The sequence below is a fragment of the Salmo trutta genome, chromosome 28, assembly GCF_901001165.1.
Source record: "Salmo trutta chromosome 28, fSalTru1.1, whole genome shotgun sequence".
NCBI lineage: Eukaryota > Metazoa > Chordata > Actinopteri > Salmoniformes > Salmonidae > Salmo > Salmo trutta.
Window position 1 is genome coordinate 31,755,949 of NC_042984.1, and position 25,071 is coordinate 31,781,019.

The 25,071-nt window shown below is 40.2% G+C and overlaps 1 protein-coding gene across 2 annotated transcripts in view; it reads left to right on the forward strand.

Moving 5' to 3' along the window:
- The first annotated feature begins 1,572 nt into the window (after window positions 1–1,572).
- The window catches only part of LOC115166021 (forkhead box protein J3), a 96,700-nt gene continuing 73,201 nt past the window's right edge, over window positions 1,573–25,071 (forward strand). For both annotated transcript variants that reach the window (XM_029719637.1, XM_029719636.1), the window contains exon 1: window positions 1,573–1,839. The gene's annotated coding sequence lies outside the window, so the exon portion shown is untranslated. The remainder of the gene's footprint in view (window positions 1,840–25,071) is intronic.

Genomic DNA, 25,071 nt, shown 5'->3' on the forward strand with positions numbered 1-25,071 from the left:
CTAAAACTAACCCTAGCATTTGACCTTGTGGGGATGAACAAAATGTGTTTGTTTACTATTCTTGTAGGGATTTCTGGTCCCCACAAATATAGTTAAACATGTCTACACACACACACACAGCCTGACAGACTGACAGCCTGACTGACTGACTGACAGCCTGAACTGGCCTGACTGACAACCTGAACTGGTGCTCAGAACCAACCATCTGTCAAGGTCGATATCAAACTGTCCACCATTTACATCTTCACATACCTGTCAGCTTCCAGAGGTAGGCCCATTGTGGTTTACGAAACTTGAGGTTTGGTCTCTAAGGGCCACAGCGAATGACACAGGGACAGAGGAGGCATCAGAGCCAGGAGGATTGAGGAGGAGTGAAGCTGCACAGAGGACTGAACCTTCTCTCTGTAACCAAAGGTGGGAGTGAGAAGGTGAAGGCAGGTGGTGAAATGATGGAACCACAATGTCCCTCACATAGGGAAACCCCTGAACCCACTATGCCACGTTTTGACCTGAAGGTCTTCATCAGGCTGAAGTCAAGTTCATACCTGCTCTCAGTCCTGCCACAGGGGGTCCCCAGGCCGGGATTAGAGCACCCCCACCCCATCATCCTGAAAATACACAGGGTAGGATTCTGTTATGATTGCCAGTGTCGCCATATATAAACTCAATGTATGGCAATGTATTAAAACAGTATTAAAATGCTTCACAGATTTATAAACTATATATAAATATGACTTAACATGACCTTGCCCAAAGAAATACATATAGAATCATAAATCATAGAATCTCTATAGCCTTGCCCCTCCACCACTGAGCCAGCTCCTTTACCAAAGGGAGAGGGATAGCAGGATAACAAGAGCAGCCACCAGAGGGGACTCTTGTTGGATAAATCTGACACACAAATCATTCTCACCAACCAGCATCAGTTTCCTAATCACTGAAGGACTATAAACCATAACTCACCATCTACAGCATATTTATGTCTGCCTGTCTGATCATATCTTGTGATATACTGTATGTCCTGTGATGTATGCTATTGGAAGTGATGTGTATGCAAATTTCCCTAGTGGGACAAATATTTCTTATTTCCTTCCTTTTCTCCTTCCTTTTTCCCCTTCCTTCCTTTCTCCTTTCCCGCCTTGCTTCATTTCTTGCTTCCTTCCTTCCTTCCTTCATTCATTTTACCACCAACTACTGAAACACTCTGCCTACATAAATAATAGGCTGTTCTAACTATGACAATTTTAAACACAAACTGAAGACATGCCTGAAAGCAAATCAACATTGTAATGATGACTAGTTTGATCCATGCATCATTTTTATAATCTGTCTGATTTAACCTGTCCAGTGGCTATATATGTTAATTAGATTCCTAGAAGAAAGAAAAATAAAACATAACAGTTTATTATTATTATTAGCAAGTCGTTTTTGGCGATAACTAATTACCCACGAAAAGTGAGTTAAATATGTAACACGGGAACTAGTTATGTAGATGTTAAATATGTTGTCAGACCGTGGTGCATGGATTTGTCTTCAACGTGCTCCGGCTGGCTTTGGAAGTAGTTCCGGTGGTTTAGCAAGAGAACGGAGTCAGGAGACGCGGCGGGATCCCGTTGTTGGAGAAGCAAAATCGAATAGCGGGATGAGGAAGTCTCCAATTCATGGCACACAATTGACCACAGTACCGGTCAATGTGACACGAGTATTGCATGGGGCATGCAACTTCAGTGACAGCCCTAGAAGGTGAAGAAGCTCAGTCCCCGGAGGAAATGTTCAAGTGCAGCGCTGGAACCGCTGAACCTCTGTAAAATTTTAACCGGTTCATAACCATCCACCCGCGTAAGTAAGCTGAAGAATTGGGGAATGTCTGTAAGCAAGGCCGGGAGAAAATATCTCACATAGGCAAATACATTTAATTGAGCTTCGGGGTTGCATTGCGTAAAGGCCTTGACAGGTTTTCTCTCCCTGTCATGCATATAGACAGCCCGTGTTATTTGAGGATAGCTTTGAATTAAACTTCCACAAGTTTTTTTCAGGGTGATCCTGGGTCGTGCTTATCTGATTGATTGTGTTGTTTAATTGCCTTGCAAGGAGTAGAATGACTTTGACAATGAATTTAGAAATTGAACGAAACGGTTGCGCAAACATTCAGACATGTATGCATCAATGCATGCACTATAGGCTACTTTTTAGACATGCGTGAACTTCTGAAGTGGTGACATATGGTAGGGTCCATATTTATTTACACCCTTGATAAGAAAAAGGATCAGAATTGACTACATAAAATAAATAATTCAAATACTGAGCTATTTTGTATGCAAAAAAAAAGGGAAATTATATTATTTTATACTTTTTTTCTCTCAAAATGGTAGGGGTAAAAATGATTGACACCCCTGTTTTCAATACATTTCAATACCTCATCTTGTTTTCATTACCTTTCAATAACTCACCATTTTTTATGAGCTGGAAAACACATGGGGAGGGATTTTAGACCATTCCTATATACAGAATCTTTCCAGAACCTTGACATCCTTCATCTGCGCTTATGGACTGCCCTCTTTGATTCAAACCACAGTATTTCAATGGGTTTCAAATCCGTAGATTGTCCGATTATTCTGGCTGTAATTAATTGGTATATGCAGGCAGACACATTGGGGTGTAAATGTTCCTTACAAGCCAGAATATTTCATAAACTTACATTTAAACTTACTCCAAAAAAAGGTCTGTTCGGTTCATCCTTCAGACGCTCAACATTTAACACGAAATATCCACAGGAAAATATTGTTTACCCGACTTTTTAGAGAGCCGGTAGGTATATGGTTCTGTCGGCTTGTATTTCCGGTTTGTATTTTCAATCTACTGACGCATGCTTTGCGATGGTAACACTTGCACAATATGTAAATCATAAACATAACTGAGCATAACCAGACCATAGACTAAACGTTGCTCGCATTCAGCTGGCAGTGGCAAACCTACCGGCACTCAAAAGTCTGGTAAACAGTACTTTCCTGTGGATATTTTCTCTCAAATTTTGAGTGGCTGAAAGAAAAACTGCACAGACAACCAGTAGAGTAAATTTCAATGTAATTGTATTAAACATTCTTACTTGTAAGGAAAATGAACAACATTTTGCACTCCAATGTGTCAGGCTGTATATACCAATTAGTTGTGTATGACAGCGTGATTAATCAGACAAGTCCGGAGACTGAGATGGCCATGACAAAATTTAGATTTTGTGGCCAATTAAACAATTTTCTATGTGGATTTTGATGTGTTATTGGGGTCATTGTCTTGCTGTTTAAGCCTTTTGGCTTATGCAACCATGTTTTTGGCTAAAATATCCTGGTCACTGGCCTACACACAATATCCTTTAAGGTCAAAGTTGAATTGTGTTTTCAGAATGTTTTGAAAAATGTATAAAAAAGGAAAAGCCGAAATGTCTTGAGTCCATAAGTATTCAACCCCTTTGTTATGGCAAGCGTAAATAAGTTCAGGAGTAAATATTTCCTTAAGAAGTCACATAATAAGTTTCATGGACTCACTCTGTGTGCAATAATAGTGTTAAACATGATTTTTGAATGACTACCTCATCTCTGTACCTACCGTTATCAGTAAGGTCCCTCAGTCGAGCAGTGGATTTCAAACACAGATTCAACCACAAAGACCATGGAGGTTTCCCGATGCCTCGCAAAGAAGGGCACCTATAGGAAGATGTGTAAAAAACAAAAAAAAAAAAACAGATATTGAATATCCCTTTGAACATGGTGAAGTTATTGATTACACTTTGGATGGTGTGTCAGTAAACCCAGTCACTACAACGATACAGGCGTTCTTCCTAACTGAGTTGCCGGAGAGGAAGGTAACCGCTGAGGGATTTCACCATGAGGCCAGTGGTGACTTTAAAACAGTTAGAGTTTAATGGCTGTGATAGGAGAAAACTGAGGATGGATCAACAACATTGAAGTTACTACACAATACTAACCTAAATGACAGAGTGAAAAGAAGGAAGCCTGTACAGAATAAAACATATTCCAAAACATGCATCCTGTTTGCAATATGGCACTAATGTAAAACTGCAAAGAATGTAGTAAAGAATTTAACTTTTTGTCCTGAATACAAAGCGTTATGTTTAGGGCAAATCCAACACAACACATCACTGAGTATCACTCTTAATATTTTTAAGCATGGTGGTGGCTGCATCATGTTATGTGTATGCTTGTCATCGGCAAGGATTAGGGAGTTTTTTATTTGGATAAAAATAAACGGAATAGAGCTAAGCACAGGAAAACTCCAAGAGGAAAACCTGGTTGTCTGCTTTCCAACAGACACTGGTAGACAAATTCACCTTTCAGCAGGACAATAACCTGAAACACAAGGCCAAATAAACACTGGAGTTGCTTACCAAGATGACATTGAATGTTCCTGAGTGACCTAGATACAGTTTGACTTAAATTGGCTTGAAAATTTATGGCTGTCTAGCAATGATCAACAACCGACTTGACAGAGCTTGAAGAATTTTAAAAATAATCATGTGCAAATATTGTGCAATCCAGGTATGGAAAGCTCTTAGACTTACCCAGAAATAATCACTGCTGTGATCGCTGCCAAAGGTGATTATAGAATGTATTGAATACTTATGTACAGTGAGGGAAAAAAGTATTTGATCCCCTGCTGATTTTGTACGTTTGCCCACTCACAAAGAAATTATCAGTCTATAATTTTAATGGTAGGTTTATTTGAACAGTGAGAGACAGAATAACAACAAAAACTTCCAGAAAAACACATGTCAAAAATGTTAGAAATGTATTTGCATTTTAATGAGGGAAATAAGTATTTCCCTCATTAGAGGTCATGGATGGCAGGCAGCTTAGCCCCAGTGATGTACGGGGCCGTACGCACTACCCTCTGTAGTGCCTTGCGGTCAGAGGACGAGCAATTGCCGTACCAGACAGTGATGCAACCAGTCAGGATGCTCTCGATGTTGCAGCTGTAGATCCTTTTGAGGATCTCAGGACCCATGCCAAATCTTTTTAGTTTCCTGAGGGGGAGTAGGCTTTGTCGTGGCCTCTTCACAAGTGTCTTGGTGTGTTTGGACCATTCTAGTTTGTTGTTGATGTGGACACCAAGGAACTTGAAGCTCTCAACCTACTCCACTACAGCCCCGTCAATGAGAATGGGGGCGTGCTCTGTCCTCCTTTTCCTGTAGTCCACAATCATCTCCTTAGTCTTAGTTATGTTGAGGGATAAGTTGTTATTCTGGCACCACACGGCCAGGTCTCTGACGACCTCCCTATAGGCTGTCTCGTCGTTGTCGGTAATCAGGCCTACCACTGTTGTGTCATCTGCAAACTTAATGATGGTATTGGAGTCGTGCCTGGCCATGCAGTCGTGGGTGAACAGGGAGTACAGGAGGGAACTGAGCACGCACCCCTGGGGAGCTCCAGTGTTGAGGATCAGCGTGGCAGATGTGTTACCTACCCTCACCACCTGGGGGCGGCCCGTCAGGAAGTCCAGGATCCAGTTGCAAAGGGAGGTGTTTAGTCCCAGGGTCCTTAGCTTAGTGATGATCTTTGAGGGTACTATGGTGTTGAACGCTGAGCTGTAGTCAATGAATAGCATTCTCACATAAGTGTTCCTTTTGTCCAGGTGGGAAAGGGCAGTGTGGAGTGCAATAGATATTGCATTATCTGTGGATCTGTTTGGGCGATATGCAAATTGGAGTGGGTCTAGGGTTTCTGGTATAATGGTGTTGATGTGAGCCATTACCAACCTTTCAAAGCACTTCATGGCTACGGACGTGAGTGCTACGGGTCGGTAGTCATTTAGGCAGGTTGCCTTTGTGTTCTTGGGCACAGGGACTATGGTGGTCTGCTTGAAACATGTTGGTATTACAGACTCAATCAGGGACATGTTGAAAATGTCAGTTGGTCAGCACATGCCCGGAGCACACGTCCTGGTAATCCGTCTGGCCCCGCAGCCTTGTGTATGTTGACCTGTTTAAAGGTCTTACTCATATCGGCTACGGAGAGCGTGATCACACAGTCATCCGGAACAGCTGATGCTCTCATGCATGCCTCAGTGTTGCTTGCCTCGACGCAAGCATAGAAGTGATTTAGCTCGTCTGGTAGGCTTGTGTCACTTGGCAGCTCACGGCTGTGCTTCCCTTTGTAGTCTGTAATAGTTTGCAAGCCCTGCCACATGAGACGAGCGTCGGAGCCGGTGTAGTATGATTCAATCTTAACCCTGTATTGAAGCTTTGCCTGTTTGATGGTTCTTCGCAGGGCATAGCAGGATTTCTTGTAAGCTTCTGGGTTAGAGTCCCGCACCTTGAAAGTGGCAGCTCTACCTTTTAGCTCAGTGTGAATGTTGCCTGTTGGGGTATGCACGTACAGTCACTGTGGGGGGGTGTCCTCGATGCACTTATTGATGAAGCCAGTGACTGATGTGGTGTACTCCTCAATGCCATCGGAAGAATCCCGGAACATGTTTCAGTCTGTGATAGCATAACAGTCCTGTAGTTTAGCATCTGCTTCATCTGACCACTTTTTCATAGTCTGAGTCACTGGTGCTTCCTGCTATAATTTTAGCTTGTAAGCAGGAATCAGGAGGATAGAGTTGTGGTCAGATTTACAAAATGGAGGGTGAGGGAGAGCTTTGTATGCGTCTGTGTGTGGAGTACAGGTGATCTAGAATTTTTTTCCCTCTGGTTGCACATTTAACATGTTGATGGAAATTTGGTAGAACTGATTTAAGTTTCCCTGCATTAAAGTCTACGGCCACTAGGAGCGCCGCCTCTGGGTGAGTGGTTTCCTGTTTGCTTATTTCCTCTGTACAAACAATAGTACGCAAGTATAAACACCATGGGACCACGCTGCCGTCATACCGCTCAGGAAGAAGACGCGCTCTGTCTCCTAGAGATGAACGTACTTTGGTGCGAAAAGTGCAAATCAATCCCAGAACAAAAGCAAAGGACGTTGTGAAGATGCTGGATGAAACCGGTAGAAAAGTGTCTATATCCACAGTAAAATGAGTCCTATATTGACATAACCTGAAAGGCTGCTCAGCAAGGAAGAAGCCACTGCTCCAAAACTGCCATAAAAACGGCAGACTACGGTTTGCAACTGCACATGGGGACAAAGATTGTACTTTTTGGAGAAATGTCCTATGGTCTGATGAAACAGAAATAGAACTGTTTGGCCATAATGACCATCGTTATGTTTGGAGGAAAAAGGAGGAGGCTTGCAAGCTGAAGAACACCATCCCAACTGTGAAGCACGGGGTGGCAGCATCATGTTGTGGGGGTGCTTTGCTGCAGGAGGGACTGGTGCACTTCACAAAATAGATGGCATGATGAAGAGGAAAATGTATGTAGATATATTGAAGCAACATCTCAAGACATCAGTCAGGAAGTTAAAGCTTGGTCGCAAATGGGTCTTCCAAATGGACAATGACCCCAAGCATACTTCCAAAGTTGTGGCAAAATGGCTTAAGGACAACAAAGTCAAGGTATTGGAGTGGCCATCGCAAAGTCCTGACCTCAATCCCATAGAAAATTTGTGGGCAGAACTGAAAAGGCGTGTGTGAGCAAGGAGGCCTACAAACCTGACTCTGTTACACCAGCTCTTTCAGGAGGAATGGGCCAAAATTCACCCAACTTATTGTGGGAAGCTTGTGGTAGGTTATCTGAAATGTTTGACCCAAGTTAAACAATTTAAAAGCAATGCTACCAAATACTAATTGAGTGTATGTAAACTTCTGACCCACCGGGAATGTGATGAAAGAAATAAAGGCTTAAATAAATAATTCTCTCTACTATTATTCTGACATTTCACATTCTTAAAATAAAGTGGTTATCCTAACTGACCTAAGACAGAAATTTTACTAGGATTAAATGTCAGGAATTGTGGAACACTGAGTTTAAATGTATTTGGCTAAGTTGTATGTAAACTTCCGACTTCGTGTGTGTGTGTGTAGTCCGAGTTACCTTCGGACGTGTCCCATGACACCTGTGGGGGTCGTAGAGCAAAACAGAGAACAGTCTTTCCATAGAGGAGTCATATTAATTTGTAGGCCAAACCGTACAGACGTTTTCGTGAGTAGACCGATTTTCGAGATGTCTCCTGGTCTGACATATCGATGTTGCTCAGTCACCTTTGATTGCAGATGCGGAAGGTCGACATCGGCGGATGCGCTGGATTGAGACACAGCCCATGCAAAATATCTCTAGTTTAAACAGACAGATTTTTTTACTAATATTTTTTTATTATGCGTCGAGTGGAGCATGGGAGGCCTCAAGCAGTAAAATCATTTTTATGTTATTATTTATAGTTTTTTTATCCTCAGCTCATGAGGACCCTTGATGATGTGAGGCCTGAGGCAATTGACTCTTCTGCCTAATGGTATTTCCGCCAGTGGATTTATCTTGGAAGACAGCTGGAGGGGGGCTGGTCGTTTTCTTGTTACAATTTAGCAATGTACGAACTCCATGGTTGCATGTGACATAGGCCTAGGTCTACATTATTATTTAGTCATTTTGAAAGCATCTTAAACTAAGCACAAGGAAGGAATGTGAAATACAAGAATGATGATGCAATTGTGAAGTGTAGGCTATTCACTGGTAGCCTACTCAAGTCCATGACAAGCTAACATCTGTAGCCGACAATAGCCTATATTGGCACGTTTTTGTTTGAACAATGACCAATAGCATATTCAGTCCATGGCTTGTATGTCTGCCTTTGAATACAGACCCTACTACTGAAATCATATTGCATTAGGCTATTTCTTTAGAACTGCATTTGGTCTATGGGTCGTAAAACGAGCCTTGTTGGGTTTTTTTATGTTAAAAAAACCTTACATGCGTTTGGTGTTGATGCATGTATTTAATTCTGAGAAAATCCAGTTTGCCATAGGAGTCATTCCCAACTCCTCTATCATAACACACTGCAGCTTCCAGCTACAGTACTGTGGAGACCCACATGATATATCATTGAACATAGGTCTACTGAAAGAATGTCATGCTTAATCTTAACAGAACATTAAGTGAGAGGTTGAAAGATGCCTGGTTCCTGATTTGGATGCGTCCCAAATTCCTATCAAGATGAGAGCTGTCTGAACAGATTTTTCTCATCATTATTTGTGCTGAGATTTACATTCGGTCTTAAATAGTGTTGATTGAGGGTAATTTGGCGTTTTAATTGCAGAACAGCTGCCACTCTCTCTCTGCTGATTGCCATTGTAGACATTCTCAATAGATCACTCATAGACCCTTAAATGCCTCATTAAAATATGTTATGCAGATTCCCATTAAACTTTCTAAAAAGCAACCTTCATAATGTTTTCTGATTTCTATTTTATTCTCAGAGGTCATTATAATCACTGTCAATGTCAGCAAATGCATCACCAAGAAATTAGGGATGCAGAATCAACCTACTTTTATTAAGTGAAATTGGAAATTATGTTTTGTCTTTGGGCAAATCCACAGTAATGGAATTGTGCTGAGACTTATATTTTTCAGTTTAAAATGTATGCTAAACAAAAAACATTGATTTTGAAGTTTAACAAACCATACAACTTTAACAATTTCCACTGAACATTTTACAAAAACACATTTACAGGAAGAACTGTGCAGATACAAAGTTTGCATCTGCACAGTTTTTCCAGTAAATTAATGTATTTTTTTTATACATAGAGTTGTATGGTTTGTTAAACTTTTAAAATCAAACAAACCATACAACTCTATGAACAATGACTACTTTGAACACTTTACACAGTAAAAAAAAAAACATTAATTTACTGGAAAAACTGTGCAGATGCAAAATTTGTATCTGCACAGTTCTTCCTGTAAATGTGTTTTTGTAAAATGTTCAGTGGAAATTGTTAAAGTTGTATGGTTTGTTAAACTTGAAAATCAATGTTTTTTGTTTGGTTTACATTTTAAAGTGAAAAATCAGTCTGTGTAATTCTGTTACCATGGAATTGCTCCCTTTGCAGGTCTATGAATTGAAATGGCAAGTTCCTTTTTGTTTTGCTAGGCGTTGGGAAAATTATTAATTAACTATAATTTATTATTTACTTTCCATAATCCCATTAATACTATAGAGCTTTGTGAGGAGAAAGGGTGACATCCCTGACTGAGGCTCAAACAGGTTCAAAGGCAGTGCCTGTAACCATTGCTTCAATTATCAGTCTTATGAACAGCAGATTTGTTACACTATCCCCACCAAATGGGAGATCGTATCCAACACTTCTCTATACTAAGTTCCTCATGTCTACATGCATCGCTGATGGCTATACCAGAGTGGTATACTACAACGCAAGCTAGATCTACTCAGGCTTTTATAAAGCTAGCCAGCTTCAGTTAGCTAGTTTCAGTTAGCTTCACATTCCAGGTCAGGCTTCATCCGTACTACGACAGTGGATATTGCTCATCCGCTAACTCTAGCAGGCTTGTAACTGCGCGTCCATGTCGCACATGGCTAATCGTACGCCGAACTCTTCATTGAGATAATGCTGAAACATCAACCAATGGGCGAGTTAGTGCCACATTTTCATTTGTGCTGAAATCAAAATGAAACAAAAGTTATCTTGAAAATTCAGCAGGCTATGGTATGAAATAGGCTTTTAGAAGTGGCGTCTTTATTTTATGACTTTATCGTTAATGGTGTGCTTATCAATGCACAAGCACCTTTTCCCTCGACTATTGCTCCTTTTCTGTGGAACAGCTTGTTGTGGCTATAGACATTTACAGTGCATTCGGAAAGTATTCCGACCCTTTCACTTTTTCCACATTTTGTTACGTTACAGCCTTAATATATTTGCCTCATCAATCTACACACAATATCCCATAATGACAAAGCGAAAACAGGTTTTTAGAAATGTTTTCAATTGTATTAAAAAGAAACAGAAAATACCTTATTTACATAAATATTCAGACTATTTGCTATGAGAATCAAAATTGAGCTCAGGTGTATCCTGTTTCCATTGATCATCCTTGAGATGTTTCTACAACTTGATTGGAGTCCACCTGTGGTAAATTCAATTGATTGGACATGATTTGGAAAGGCGCACACCTGTCTCAATAAGGTCCCACAGATGACTGTGCATGTCAGAGCAAAAACCAAGCCATGAGGTCGTAGGAATTGTCCTTAGAGCTCAGAGACAGGATTGTGTCGAGGCACAGATCTGGGGAAGGGTACCAAAACATTTCTGCAGCGTTCAAGGTCCCGAAGAACACAGTGGCCTCCATCATTCTTAAATGGAAGAAGTTTGGAACCACCAAGACTCTTCCTAGAGCTGGCCGCCCGGCCAAACTGAGCAATCGGGGGAGAAGGGCCTGGTACCAGTGCTGGTGTACGCCTACATCAGCATGTTTCTGCAACACTATCTATTAAATCCAAGAGGAATAGGCAAAGCATGAATATGTTAGCTAGCATTGGCTAGCTACGTGAAGTCGGAGAGGAAGAAGTGAAGCAAGAGGAATACCTGGGCCCAATATCTTTTTTTTCTCCAGCAGGTGCCTTTTTAAAGAAAATGTTTTGCTCACCAAGCGAGGAGTTTATGTATGGTCAATGAGTGTCGAATTTGAACAAAAAATGTAATGTCTTATTTGCTATGTGTGGCTTATTTGATCGAACAGAGGTTTCCTAGTGCTTAGGTTGTTATAAGTGTACTGATATATGTAGAACACGTGACATCCTGGCAACTTTGGAAAAAACACTTTATATCAGTATTGTGCTTGTTGTTCACACGCTTATCTGCTTTCTCATTGGCTAGAATGGTCCCAGCTGATCTTGCCTCCTCCCGACTGTCTTCCATTTTTTAAGACATTTATTTTCATTGTTAGAGCGGTCACTTGAGTATCTGTTCAATATCATGGATAATCTGTGATAAAGTAAGAGAAAACATGTAATGTAACATCTAATTAGGGTCCCCTGGGAAACACTGACCAGCAACACTTTGGTTCCTACATTGTCCCATTCATTTCTCCCTGGTTTTTAAATTTGTTGTCATATCAAACTACAATGTCTTCAATGTGCTGCCCACTATATTCCAACTATAGAATTGGAATCATGGAGATAGAATAATCATTCTAACAGTTCACAATTAATTAGGCCCCGCTGTTTTGCCCATATCATGCAGCCCTATGCGGCACAAGTGTGGAAATGATAAAAAATGAATGCAGAAATTGATTAAAGTTGGACTGAACAGTATAAAACAATCCAAATGGAGAATGCCCCATTGAAATCCCTTATAAGTTATGTGTTGCCACCCTAGGCTCATTAAGTACTCATAAAACATGTTTAGAACTTTTATTATAAAAAAACAAAACACTGTGAAAATATCATATGATATTTTGGCCATGTCGCCCAGCCCTAGTGTGTGTGTGTGTGTGTGTGTGTCTCTGTCACCAGATCTCAACCCAATTGACAGGAGTGGGAGATTCTGGAGCAGCGCCTGAGAGAGTGTTTTCCTTCAACAAAATGCCAAATGAATGAATTTCTATTGGAAGAATGGCGTTGCGTTCCTCCAATAGAGTTCCATTCACTAGTAGAATCTACGCCAAGGCACAATGAAGCTGTTTTGGTGGCTCGTGGTGGCCCAATGCCCTGTTACGACACTTAATGTTGGTGTTTCCTTTATATTGGCAGTTCCCTTGTATATGCTTAGTTCAAGTTTAGTTATTTGATTACAGTGCCATGCATTGAAACGAATAAGATATCCTGATAAGCTCCAGCTCTTTGGTCGAACTGTAATGCTGTAATGCTGACTATATTATTTGCATAGGAGTATAGATGTCTGCAAATTATACATTTAAATTACAGCTCCGTATCAGACGACACGACTATGAAATTGTGCAATCGTTTCTCCAACCACATTAATACGAGGGAATGTTCCCACCATTGCATACCAATTTGATCATTTGGAATTCCAGTCCTTTATCCCTGAAAGCATTACTAAATGCTCCCCTTGTTAAAGCGATTATTCAAATGACCTGCCATTAGTTGAAGTAACAGACCCCTATAGCTAAATTGACTCCAGAACAAGCTCAATGTGCTTTCAAGTCTCCATTCTGCTTGGGCTATTCCCAACATGTACTCTTATCATGGACCTTTTCACAATCCATCCATGCCTAAAGTGCTGTACCTATTGAAATATACAGTACCAGTCAAAAGTTTGGACACACCTACTCATTCAAGAGTTTTTCTTTATTTTTACTATTTTCTACATTGTAGAATACTAGTGAAGACATCAACACTATGAAATAACACATCACAATCATGTAGTAACCAAAAAAGTGATAAGCAAATCAAAATATATTTTTGAGATTCTTCAAAGTAGCTACCCTTTGCCTTGATGACAGCTTGGCATTTAACCCTAATTTCTCCTGTAAGTCGCTCTGCATGAGAGTGTCTGCTAAATGACTAAAATGTAAAATGATGAGGAAATTATATTACTAGCAGTGTGTACATTTATATTATTGTTCTATGGGTGCTGCAGTTGAGACCAAGGACTTCTAGATGGATCTGAAAATCCATGCTGTGATCATGGTCAGGGCCCTAACAAACTGTTGCACATCACCAGAATCCAAATTGTTGAAGCACTTTTTAACCGTGGGGTCTCCGACCTTTTCTAGCATGAGAGCTACTCATTTGTTTTAAAGCTTTCAAATAGGCACATTCTTCTCCTCTCCCTTCAACTCCTCCCCAGGTCCTTAGTGTACAAGAGAAAGTAGTGCACTATGTTTTCTGTCAATATACCTGGTAAAATAATGGTTAATAAACAACTAAGGGGGTCCTATAAAATAATTTTTTTCTCAAATTCTGTTTTATATTTTCCCAAATGTATTATGTTTTTTCAGTTAATGTTCCTGGTTTTAGATTTTTGTTTTTCATTCTCAAAATGACAACTGTTCATAGATAAAATAATTACAATGAAATAGGATGTTCTGAGTCCATGTACAGTAAATGCTTAAATTACATCAGAAGACCTTTTTTAGTGTAATTCCCCTTTAATTGCGCATCTGGCCCTTTAATTGTGCATCTAGCAAGTGAGGAATGGGCCGGTCTAACAATGGTTATGCAGGCCTACTGCTGTGCTCATTTCATGGCAAAGTTTGCAAATAACAAATAATATATACAAATTATATACTTATGATATACTTCTGCCAGGTAAGCCTACTTTGCAGTTAACATTTAATTAAGAAGGTTTTTGGGAAAGTATGTCTGTCAACCCACAAGGCGGTTATCACATCAACTGGCTACACACAGAGTGATAGACAAACTTGTGCACTACATAGACAGACAGACGGGCAATATTGCTGGAAATTAATTGCCAGATATTTGTTTTAAGTTTGGCTTTTTAAGCCAATAGTGGCTAAACCGGGGTGGGATAATGTCAATGTTGCGTTGATTAGTTAGTAGCTGGGAGCTTGCGGTGTCTAACACTTTGTTAATGAGATTTGTTTATGACAGTTTGAGGTGGAAAACATGAATTGCGTGTACTTTCAGAATTGTTTGGCAAGCTACATATATGTAAGCCAGTAGCTCGCGATTGGCCTGTTGGAGACGGCTGTGTTAGAAAGACCTTTTAATGATTTATTTTGAAAAATGTGTTCTGTCATTTCAAATTTAGAGAAAGACTTCAGATAAGTGTGACTCATTAGGTTTAAATGTCTAGTGTAGGAGAACTGAACTGGCATTTGCAAACTTCTTCGTGCTGCCAACACCCTATGTAACTAGTGAGAAGAACACAGGCGCTCCACTTCTGAACTCTGTGTAAAACCTTGGGTTGACAGTAGTGTACTATTGCATTGAACTGGTTGTTTTTTAATGAGGAACAATTGTCAGCCTATTTGCATGTAAAACAATGTAATTATAAACAACCATCAAAAAGATGTAATACTTCTAAAACATGTAAATGACTCCCCATTATAAAGTGCAACAAAACCAAAGCCATTCCTTCAAGCGAATGCCTCAAGGTTTTGGGGGTTGTTCCATTATTAATGCTATCCAGAAGCCAAACTTTTAGGTTGGCGCAGTTGGGCATTTTTAATCTATTTTTGCTGTAAATCAATGAATTTTTAAAGAGGCCTTCTGAATATTGGTGGATGTGGGAATGCAGTTGATTTTCTTGGTGAGGCAGTGCTTTAGCCTTTACTGTGCTGAGCCTAAGTTCATAAAGAGCGTCCTTCCCTCTCCTGGGACCTCTCGTAGCACTCCCATATTTTATTTATGGTAAAAGGCGCCTTTTTAACTTTTTTCCGTTCTCAGGATTTCGAGTTGCGATAGCTTTCTCCTTGTTCTCTGTGGTAAGTCGATGGGTTGCAACCTCTTCTATCGTGATATGTTTTTAGGCGTTACTGTGTATCTGTGTAGGCTAGATATTTGATTCTAAGTTCTCAAAAGGCCCAGTGTGTCTTAAACTACTGGTTGAGACCATAGCACCGCCTGGAGTTAGCTAAACGGCGTTGGCACTTGTGTTGGAACCTGTGCTATGGTCAGATGACATGAAAATAGAGCTCTTTTGCCACACATACGAGTGGTGGGTTTGGTGTCGAAAAACTGAAGCATATTTAGAAAAGTACCTCATACCTACTGTAAAATATGGTGGTGAATCTTTGATGTTATGGGGCTATTTTGCTTCCACTGGTCTTGTGGCCCTTGTTAAGGTCATCATGAACTTTACCAAGTACCAGGACATTTTTAGCCAAAAACCTGGTTGCCTTTGTCAGGAGGTTGAAACTTGACAGCATATGGATCTTCCAGCGAGACAATAACACCGAGCGCACATAAAAATCCCCAAATAAATGGTTAATTTACCACAAAATCTACATTTTGCAATGGCCGTCTCGTTCTCCGGACTTGAACCCAATTGAAAACCTGTGGTTTGATTTGGAGAGGGCCGTCCATAAGAGCAGACGAAGGATATCACGGATCTGGAAAGATTCTGTATGGAGGAATGGGCTAAGATCCCTTCCAATGTGTTCTGCAATCTCATAAAACATTTTAGAAAAAGGCTCAGTGTCATTATCCTCACAAGTGGAGGGTGCTAGAGTATTAAAACAGGGGTGCTAATCTTTTGTAGATGTTTTTTTACACTTATTAAACAATCTCTTTCTGAGTAATTGTATTTATTGCGCATACAATATAGCTCAACATTTGTAGTATTTATTTTAGTGTTTTTTTGCTGATCTTTATCAAGAGTGCCAATCATTTTGGACATCAGTGTACAGTACCAGTCAAAAGTTTGGACACACCTACTCATTCCAGGGTTTTTCTTTATTTTTACTATTTTCTACATTGTAGAATAATAGTGAACACACACAAATCTTGAAATAACACATATGGAATCATGTAGTAACCAAAAAAGTGTTAAACAAATCAAACTATATTTTATATTTGAAATTCTTCAAAATCGCCACCCTTTGCCTTGATGACAGTTTTGCACACTCTTGGCATTCTCTCAACCACATATGTTTTGATTTCTAAGACATTCTAAGGTTTGTATCATCCACAACTAGTGATGCATCGATATTACATTTTTGGCGAATACTGATATCCAATATTTGCCTTGCCAAGAAAACCGATACCGATAACCAATATTACATTTTAAGCATTCTAGTACAGTTAGATAACAGACAGGCACTGCATCTCAGTGCAAGAGGTGTTACTACAGTCCCAGGTTCTAATCCAGGCTGTATCACATCCTCCCGTGATTGGGAGTCCCATAGGGCGGCGCACAATTGGCATGCGTCATCCGGGTTTGGCCAAGGTAGGCCGTTATTGTAAATAAGAATTTGTTCTTAACAGACTTGCCTAGTTAAATAAAGGTTACACACACACACACACACACACACACACCACACTGACCCAAAAGTTATTTTGTTGGCATTTACGTATGTCCCCATTTCCAGTAAAACATAATCAAAACCTATTTATTTCACTTACTTGCTGTGCTGTTTCGTTCATTTGTTCAGTCGTTTAATTCTCAATCAGGATTTCTATGGAACATTGTTTGGGTCTTTGCATGTCAAAAAAGATACACGTCAAATAACACTATTTGATATGTCAATAACTTTGTTGACCAATCAGGACCTTAATATGACTGCATGTCACATAATAATTGAACGCGTTCATAAATGTTTTACGTAGTTATTACACATTGATTACACTATCACTCATATTTCATATGTCACAACAATTCATCGATACGTATGCTATGATGCTGGTAAAGTTGTCTCGCACACCTACAGTGTTGGTCATAAAAAAAGCTAGCTAACTCATGGATGCAAACAATGTTCTTCCCCAAAAACATAGCAAAACGACAATCTGTCTCAGTAGCTATAGTTAGCTAGCTAACTATATAGCTAGGTGTCATAATCAAAAATAACCCTAATTTATAAGACAGTTCTTATTTGATTAATGGTGGTCAGACCTATCTATGTGAAGCTAGCCACAATAAGGATTAGCCACAATAGTGGACTTTGCAGTTAGCCTTCAAAATCAAAGTATGTAATTGACAGTGATGCAAATGAATACAAATAGTAGAATTATGCCATAATGGAATACATCATGCTAAACGAGGTTGGAATGTTATTTAAAAATCAACAAAAGACAATAATTTGTTAATTTGACAATCTGTTGAAATCAGACTGGATGTATTATAAACTCAGCAAAAAAAGAAATGTCCCTTTTTCAAGACCCTGTCTTTCAAAGATAATTCGTAGTAATCCAAATAACTTCACAGATCTTAATGGGAAACCGTGTTTAAACCCTTAACCTGTTGGGGATAGGGGGCAGTATTTGCACGGCCGGATAAAAAACGTACCCGATTTAATCTGGTTACTACTCCTGCCCAGTAACTAGAATATGCATATAATTATTGGCTTTGGATAGAAAACACCCTAAAGTTTCTAAAACTGTTTGAATGGTGTCTGTGAGTATAACAGAACTCATATGGCAGGCAAAAACCTGAGAAGATTCCTTACAGGAAGTGGCCTGTCTGACCATTCCTTGAGCTTCTTGACTGTTTATTGAAGACTGAGGATCTTTGCTGTAACGTGACACTTCCTACGGCTCCCATAGGCTCTCAGAAGGCGGGAAAAAGCTGAATGATGTAATTCCAGCCCCAGGCTGAAACACATTACCGCTTTTGGCAAGTGCTCTATCAGAGGACAATGGGCTGAGGCGAGTGCACGAGTCGACCCCATGTTTTTATTTTCTATCGTCGTTGAACCTAAACTCAGATTCCCGGTCGGAATATTATCGCTTTTTTACGAGAAAAATGGCATAAAAATTGATTTTAAACAGCGGTTGACATGCTTCGAAGTACGGTAATGGAATATTTAGAATTTTTTTGTCACGAAATGCGTCGTGCTCGTCAGCCTTATTTACCCTTTCGGATAGTGTCTTGAACGCACAAACAAAACGCCGCTATTTGGATATAACAATGGATTATTTGGGACCAAACCAACATTTGTTATTGAAGTAGAAGACCTGGGAGTGCATTCTGACGAAGAACAGCAAAGGTAATAACATTTTTCTTATAGTAAATCTGAGTTTGGTGAATACCAAACTTGGTGGGTGTCAAAATAGTTTGCCCGTGATGGCGAGCTATCTACTTAGAATATTGCAAAATGTGCTTTCACCGAAAAACTATTTTCAAATCGGACATAGCGAGTGCATATAGGAGTTCTGTATCTATAATTCTTAAATTAATTGTTATGTTTTTTGTGAACGTTTATTGTGAGTAATTTAGTAAATTCACCGGAAGTGTTCGGTGGGAATGCTAGTCACATGCTAGTCACCTGCTAATGTAAAAAGCTGCTTTTTGATATAAATATGAACTTGATTGAACAGACATGCATGTATTGTATAACATAATGTCCTAGAGGTTAAGTTTGCTGAAAATTAACACAGTTGACAGTGAGAGGACATTTCTTTTTTTTGCTGAGTTTACTTTAGAATTGCATTGGGGGCATACTTATTTCACTGTACAGCCTTACCTATGGATTGTGGATCAATGACATGGGGTATCAGTCTACTCAGTGACACCCAGAAAACATTAGCGTCGCAGCTCTTATTGCGAGACTCGAGCCACATTTATTGTCAACCTATGTGTATTGATCACTATTCCAGAGGAAAAACAATACTGCATGATGATTTGAAGTCTGATAACTCTGAGCAGGATGTTGGGAAAAAATATCTTGGGTATTGAGTAGACTGATACCCCATTTCATTGATCCCCAATCCTTAGGTAAAGCTGTACAGTGAAATATGAATGTCAATACACACAATAGGCTGACTGGGGAAGTGTTTTCACACAGTCAGTCCCGCAATAAGAGCTACAATGCTAATATTTGTGTTAACTCTTCAGTTGTGTTCTGTGGGTGTCACTAAGTAGACTGATACCCCATTTTATTGCTTCACATTCCAACCTTGTTTAACATTATCTAGTCTAAATATGGCCTGATTCCACCAAGTGTAACCTTCTATATCACTTTCAAAGAGTTACTTTTATTTTGAAGGCAAACCGTAAATTCCACTATTGTGCCTAATCCTTATTGTGGCTAGCTTCACAACACATAACCCGGTCTGGTCGAGCATCAATAGTCAGATGAAGCTAGCTGGCTGCTTATAATGTTAGCTTTGGGCAACAGGGTTAAGTAGCAGGCTAGCTATTTATTTTCATGAACCTGAAATACAATTTCAATAGGTGAACAAGAAGTGGCTACCTAGCTAATACTTACAAGGATTCCTAAATCATTGCAAAGAATAATGAAAATGACTGCAGTTTCTACTGGTCATTGTTTTCAGGCTGGTTGTATTGGTGCTAGCTAGGTACCAAGCTAAAGCTAGCTAGCTACCCCAGAAGTTGTGGTCAAACAAATAATGCTTTATTACCAATGCGGTATTGTAAACACATCGTTCGTGGCCAGTGTTTGCTTGTTTGCAGACTTTTTTTGTACAGCTTTGACAGTGCTACTGATAGTAGTGATGGCGCTTGGCTTGCACGTGCAAATTCGGAACTGTGTTATTTGATGTGTCAAATTAAAAGCTTATTTAACGCGTCAAATAGTGTTCTTGTCAAATAGTGTTATTCGACATGTAACGTTTTTGACACGCAAAGACCCAAATGGCATTCCATAGTATGTTGTGAAGCTAATAGCAGTGACGCTATTACTGTGTAACTCTGGTAGGGCAACATCTGAAAAATAGTGCACTTGGTAATATGTACCGGTGCTCGACCAGTTGCGAAAGCCAACATCACCCACAACAGAGAACGGTGGATTGTTAAGGGCAATGAATTCCATTATCTTGGCGTTAATGGAGTTCGCCTTTGTCTTGCTGAAATGTTGTTACTTTTTCAAATGACTGCTCGATCCACACAGCAGACATTGTGGGCTAGGTTAGGAATGCTGTGTGGCATGTGTTGCACAAAATGTTGTGGCGTCATTACGTCATGTACCTACGTTATATAGGTATGCACGTCAGCTTTGACATCGGTTTTGCACATCGGCGTTAAACTAGACATCGGGCCGATACCGATGTTGGCATTTTAGCTAATATTGTCAGATTCCGACATGTTCACCGATATATCGTGCATCCCTATTCACAACTAAAGTTGCCAAATAACTCTAAATCTAGCGTATAGGACCTGTTTCAAATGATCACTTTTACACTCAACATGGCCACTTCTTATGCGCACTCCCCATAAAAATCTATCAGTTAAGCTAGAGAGATGTTTTTTGCATTGAATGTGTCTCACTTCCACGTCTGCGGTGAATGGTGACAGAGCTAGAGAGCTAGATGCCTCGGTTTGTTTGTCAGACCGAGACATCATGAAAATCAGTCTTCTCACAAAATCGTCTGTAGTGTCCGAACGCTACAAACTATTATTACCCCTCTATGAAAAGATGAGACTCTCACGAACATTTATGTTGGTTGTTTTGCTCTAGGACGTTCACAGGCCTCACGAGACTGAAGGTCCCTTGGTACCAGGACTAGTTGTAAAAATTTCCACTGCCAATTTTACAAAAATAAAGTTTGGTAACAGAATGACATTAGTGTTCTAATTCTGTTTCCAAACTTTGCATCTGCACTATTCTTTGAGTTAATATAGTTTTGTAAAATTGTCAGTGGAAATTGTTCAAACTAATCCTTGCACAAATAGTTATGTGGTTTGTTTAACTTTGCAATCATTGTTTTTTGTTTGACGTACAGTTGAAGTCGGAAGTTTACATACACTTAGGTTGGCGTCATTAAAACTTGTTTTTCAACCACTCCACAAATGTCTTGTTAACAAACTATAGTTTTGGCAAGTCGGTTAGGGAATCTACTTTGTGCATGACACAATTCATTTTTCCAACAATTGTTTACAGACAGATTATTTCACTGTATCACAATTTCAGTGGGTCAGAATTTTACATGCACTAAGTTGACTGTGACTTTAAACAGCTTGGAAAATTCCAGAAAATTATGTCATGGCTTTAGAAGCTTCTGATAGGCTAATTGACATCATTTGAGTCAATTGGAGGTCTACCTGTGGATGTATTTCAAGGCCTACCTTCAAACTCAGTGCCTCTTTGCTTGACATCATGGGAACATCAAAAGAAATCAGCCAAGACCTCAGAAAACAATTGTAGACGTCCACAAGTCTGGTCCGTCCTTGGGAGCAATTTCCAAATGCCTGAAGGTACCACGTTCATCTGTACAAACAATAGTACGTAAGTATAAACACCATGGGACCACGCAGCCATTACACCGCTCAGGAAGGAGACGCGTTCAGTCTCCTAGAAATGCACATATTTTGGTGCGAAATGTGTAAATCAATCCCAGAACAACAGCAAAGCAGCTTGTGAAGATGCTGGAGGAAACAGGTACAAAAGTATGTATATCCACAGTAAAACGAGTCCTATATCGACATAACCTGAAAGGCCGCTCAGCAATGAAGAAGCCACTGCTCCTAAACGGCCATAAAAAAGCCAGACTACGGTTTGCAACTGCACATGGGGACAAAGATCGTACTTTTTGGAGAAATGTTGTCTGGTCTGATGAAACAAAAATGGAACTGTTTGGCCATAATGGCCATCGTTATGTTTGGAGGAAAAAGGGGGAGGCTTGCAAGCCGAAGAACATAATCCCAACCGTGAAGCACGGGGGTGGCAGCATCATGTTGTTGGGGTGCTTTGCTGCAGGAGGGACTGGTGCACTTCACAAAATAGATGGCATCATGAGGAGGGGGAATTATGTGGATGTATTGAAGCAACATCTCAAGACATCAGTCAGGAAGTTAAAACTTGGTCGCAAATGGACCAAATGGACAATGACCCCAAGCATACTTCCAAAGTTGTGGCAAAATGGCTTAAGGACAACAAAGTCACGGTATTGGAGTGGCCATCATAAAGCCCTGACCTCAATCCCATAGAACATTTGTGGGCAGAACTGAAAACGCGTGCGCAAGCAAGGAGGCCTACAAACCTGACTCGGTTACACCAGCTCTGTCAGGAGGAATGGGCCAAAATTCACCCAACTTATTGTGGGAAGCTTGTGGAAGGCTACCCAAAACGTTTGACCCAAGTTGAACAATTTAAAGGCAATGCTACCAAATACTAATTGAGTGTATGTAAACTTCTGACCCACTGGGAATGTGATGAAAATAATTCTCACTAATATTTTTCTGACATGTCTCATTCTTAAAATAAAGTGGTGATCCTAACTGACCTAAAACAGGGAATTGTTACTAGGATTAAATGTCAGGAATTGTGAAAAACTGAGTTTAAATGTATTTGGCTAAGGTGTATGTAAACTTCTGACTTCAGCTGTATGTTTTAAAAGTGAGAAATCTGAGTCTCAGCATCGCTCTGTTCCTGTGGAATTGCCCATGTGCAATCAGCAGTGGGTTGTGTCCACTCCGGTAGAGTACACAGCTCCGCCATAAAAACACAATACATTTTTGTCTATGTGGCATGTATCAAACAGTTCATTTCAGTTATATTAAAACCAGGGAAATCTGGAGTCTCCTGTAGATTACAGACCCATACATTTAATAAATTGTGACCAATAAAATAATAACAAAACTCATAAGCAACAGAATGGCAAAAGTATAACCAGACTTGATACATATTAACCCAACAGGTTTTTATTAAAAATAGACACAAACAAATACAAGACCATGTTTTAGTACAATATGCTAAAAAACAAGATGTAGACTTATCAATAATGGCTCTTGATGCTGAAAAGGCTTTCGACCGTTGAGTGGCTTTTTCTATTCAAAACTTTCCAGCTGAAATAATAAATGTTGCAAAAATATATACAAGCGGAAAATGGCGCCAGAGAGGATTGCTGACGTTTTATATGTTCCTAACCAACTGTGCTATTTTGTTAGCTATTTTGTTAGTTTTTTTGCGTTGTTTGTAACTTATTTTGTACATAAAGTTTTTGCTACCGTCTCTTATGACTGAAAATAAGTTATGGACATCAGAATAGCTATTACTCACCTCAGACTGGAAGAAGCTTTTTCCTTTAACGAGTCTGACGCAAATTATTTACTTCTTTCTCGGGAACAGTCCCAAATCCACATCATTTGCGTCAAGAAAAGACTGAGAAAAAGGGGGCGGAGGTCGGGCTGAATTCTGAGGATTCGTAGGCGCGCGAGTAAACCCCCACTGCCATCCGTTCTGTTGGCCAACATGCAGTCATTGGAAAATGATTGCCATCGGGACATAAAAAAACAACAACAGGACATTAAAAACTGTAATATCTTATGTTTCACCGAGTCGACGACATGAATAATATAGAGCAGGCAGGATTTTCCATGCACCGACAAAACAGAGAACCTACGTCTGGTAAGATGAAGGTTGGGGGTGTGTGTCTATTTGTCAATAACAGCTGGTGTGCGATGTCTAATATTAAAGAAGTCTTGAAGTATTGCTTGCCTGAGGTAGAGTACCTTATGATAAGCTGTAGACCACACTATCTACCAAGAGTTCTCATCTATATTATTCATAGCCATCTATTTACCAGCACAAACCGATGCTGGCACTATGACCACACTCAACCAATTGAATAAGGCCGTAATTAAACAACAAAATGCTCATCCAGAAGCAGTGCTCCTAGTGGCCGGGGACTTTAATGTAGGCAAACTTAAATCCGTCTGACCTAAATTCTACCAGCATGTCACATGTGCAACCAGAGGGAAAAAAACTCTAGACCACATTTACTCCACACACAGAGATGCATACAAAGCTCTCCCCCATCCTCCATTTGGCAAATCTGACCATAATTCTATCCTCCTGATTCCTTCTTACAAGCAAAAACTAAAGCAGGATGTACCAGTGACTCGCTCAATACGGAAGTGGTCAGATGATGCGGATGCTACGCCACAGGACTGTTTTGCTAGCACAGACTGGAATTTGTTCCCGGGATTCATCCAATGGCATTGAGGAATATACCATCTCAGTCATCGGCTTCATCAATAAGTGCATCGATGACGTCGTCCCCACAGTGACCGTGCGTACATATCCCAACCAGAAGCCATGGATTACAGGCAACATCTGCATCGAGCTAAAGGCTAGAGCTGCCTCTTTCAAGGAGCGGGACACTAATCCGGATGCTTATATGAAGTCCCGCTATGTCCTCAGACGAACCATCAAACAAGCAAAGTGTCAATACAGGATTAAGATTGAATCCTACTACACCGGCTCTGACACTCGTCGGATGTAGCAGGGCTTGAAAACTATTACGGATTACAAAGAGAAACCCAGATGCGAGCTGCCCAGTGACGCGAGCCAACCAGACGAGCTACACTGAAGCATGCATGAGAGCACCAGCTGTTCTAGACGACTGTGTGATAACGCTCTCGGTGGCCGACGTGAGCAAGACCTTTTAAACAGGTCAACATTCACAAAGCCGTGGGCCAGACGGATAATCACGGCATGTACTCAAAGCATGCGCAGACCAACTGGCAAGTGGCTTCACTGACATTTTCAACCTCTCCCTGACCAAGTCTGTAATACCTACATGTTTCTAGCAGACCACCCGTGTCCCTGTGCCCAAGGAAGTGAAGGTAACC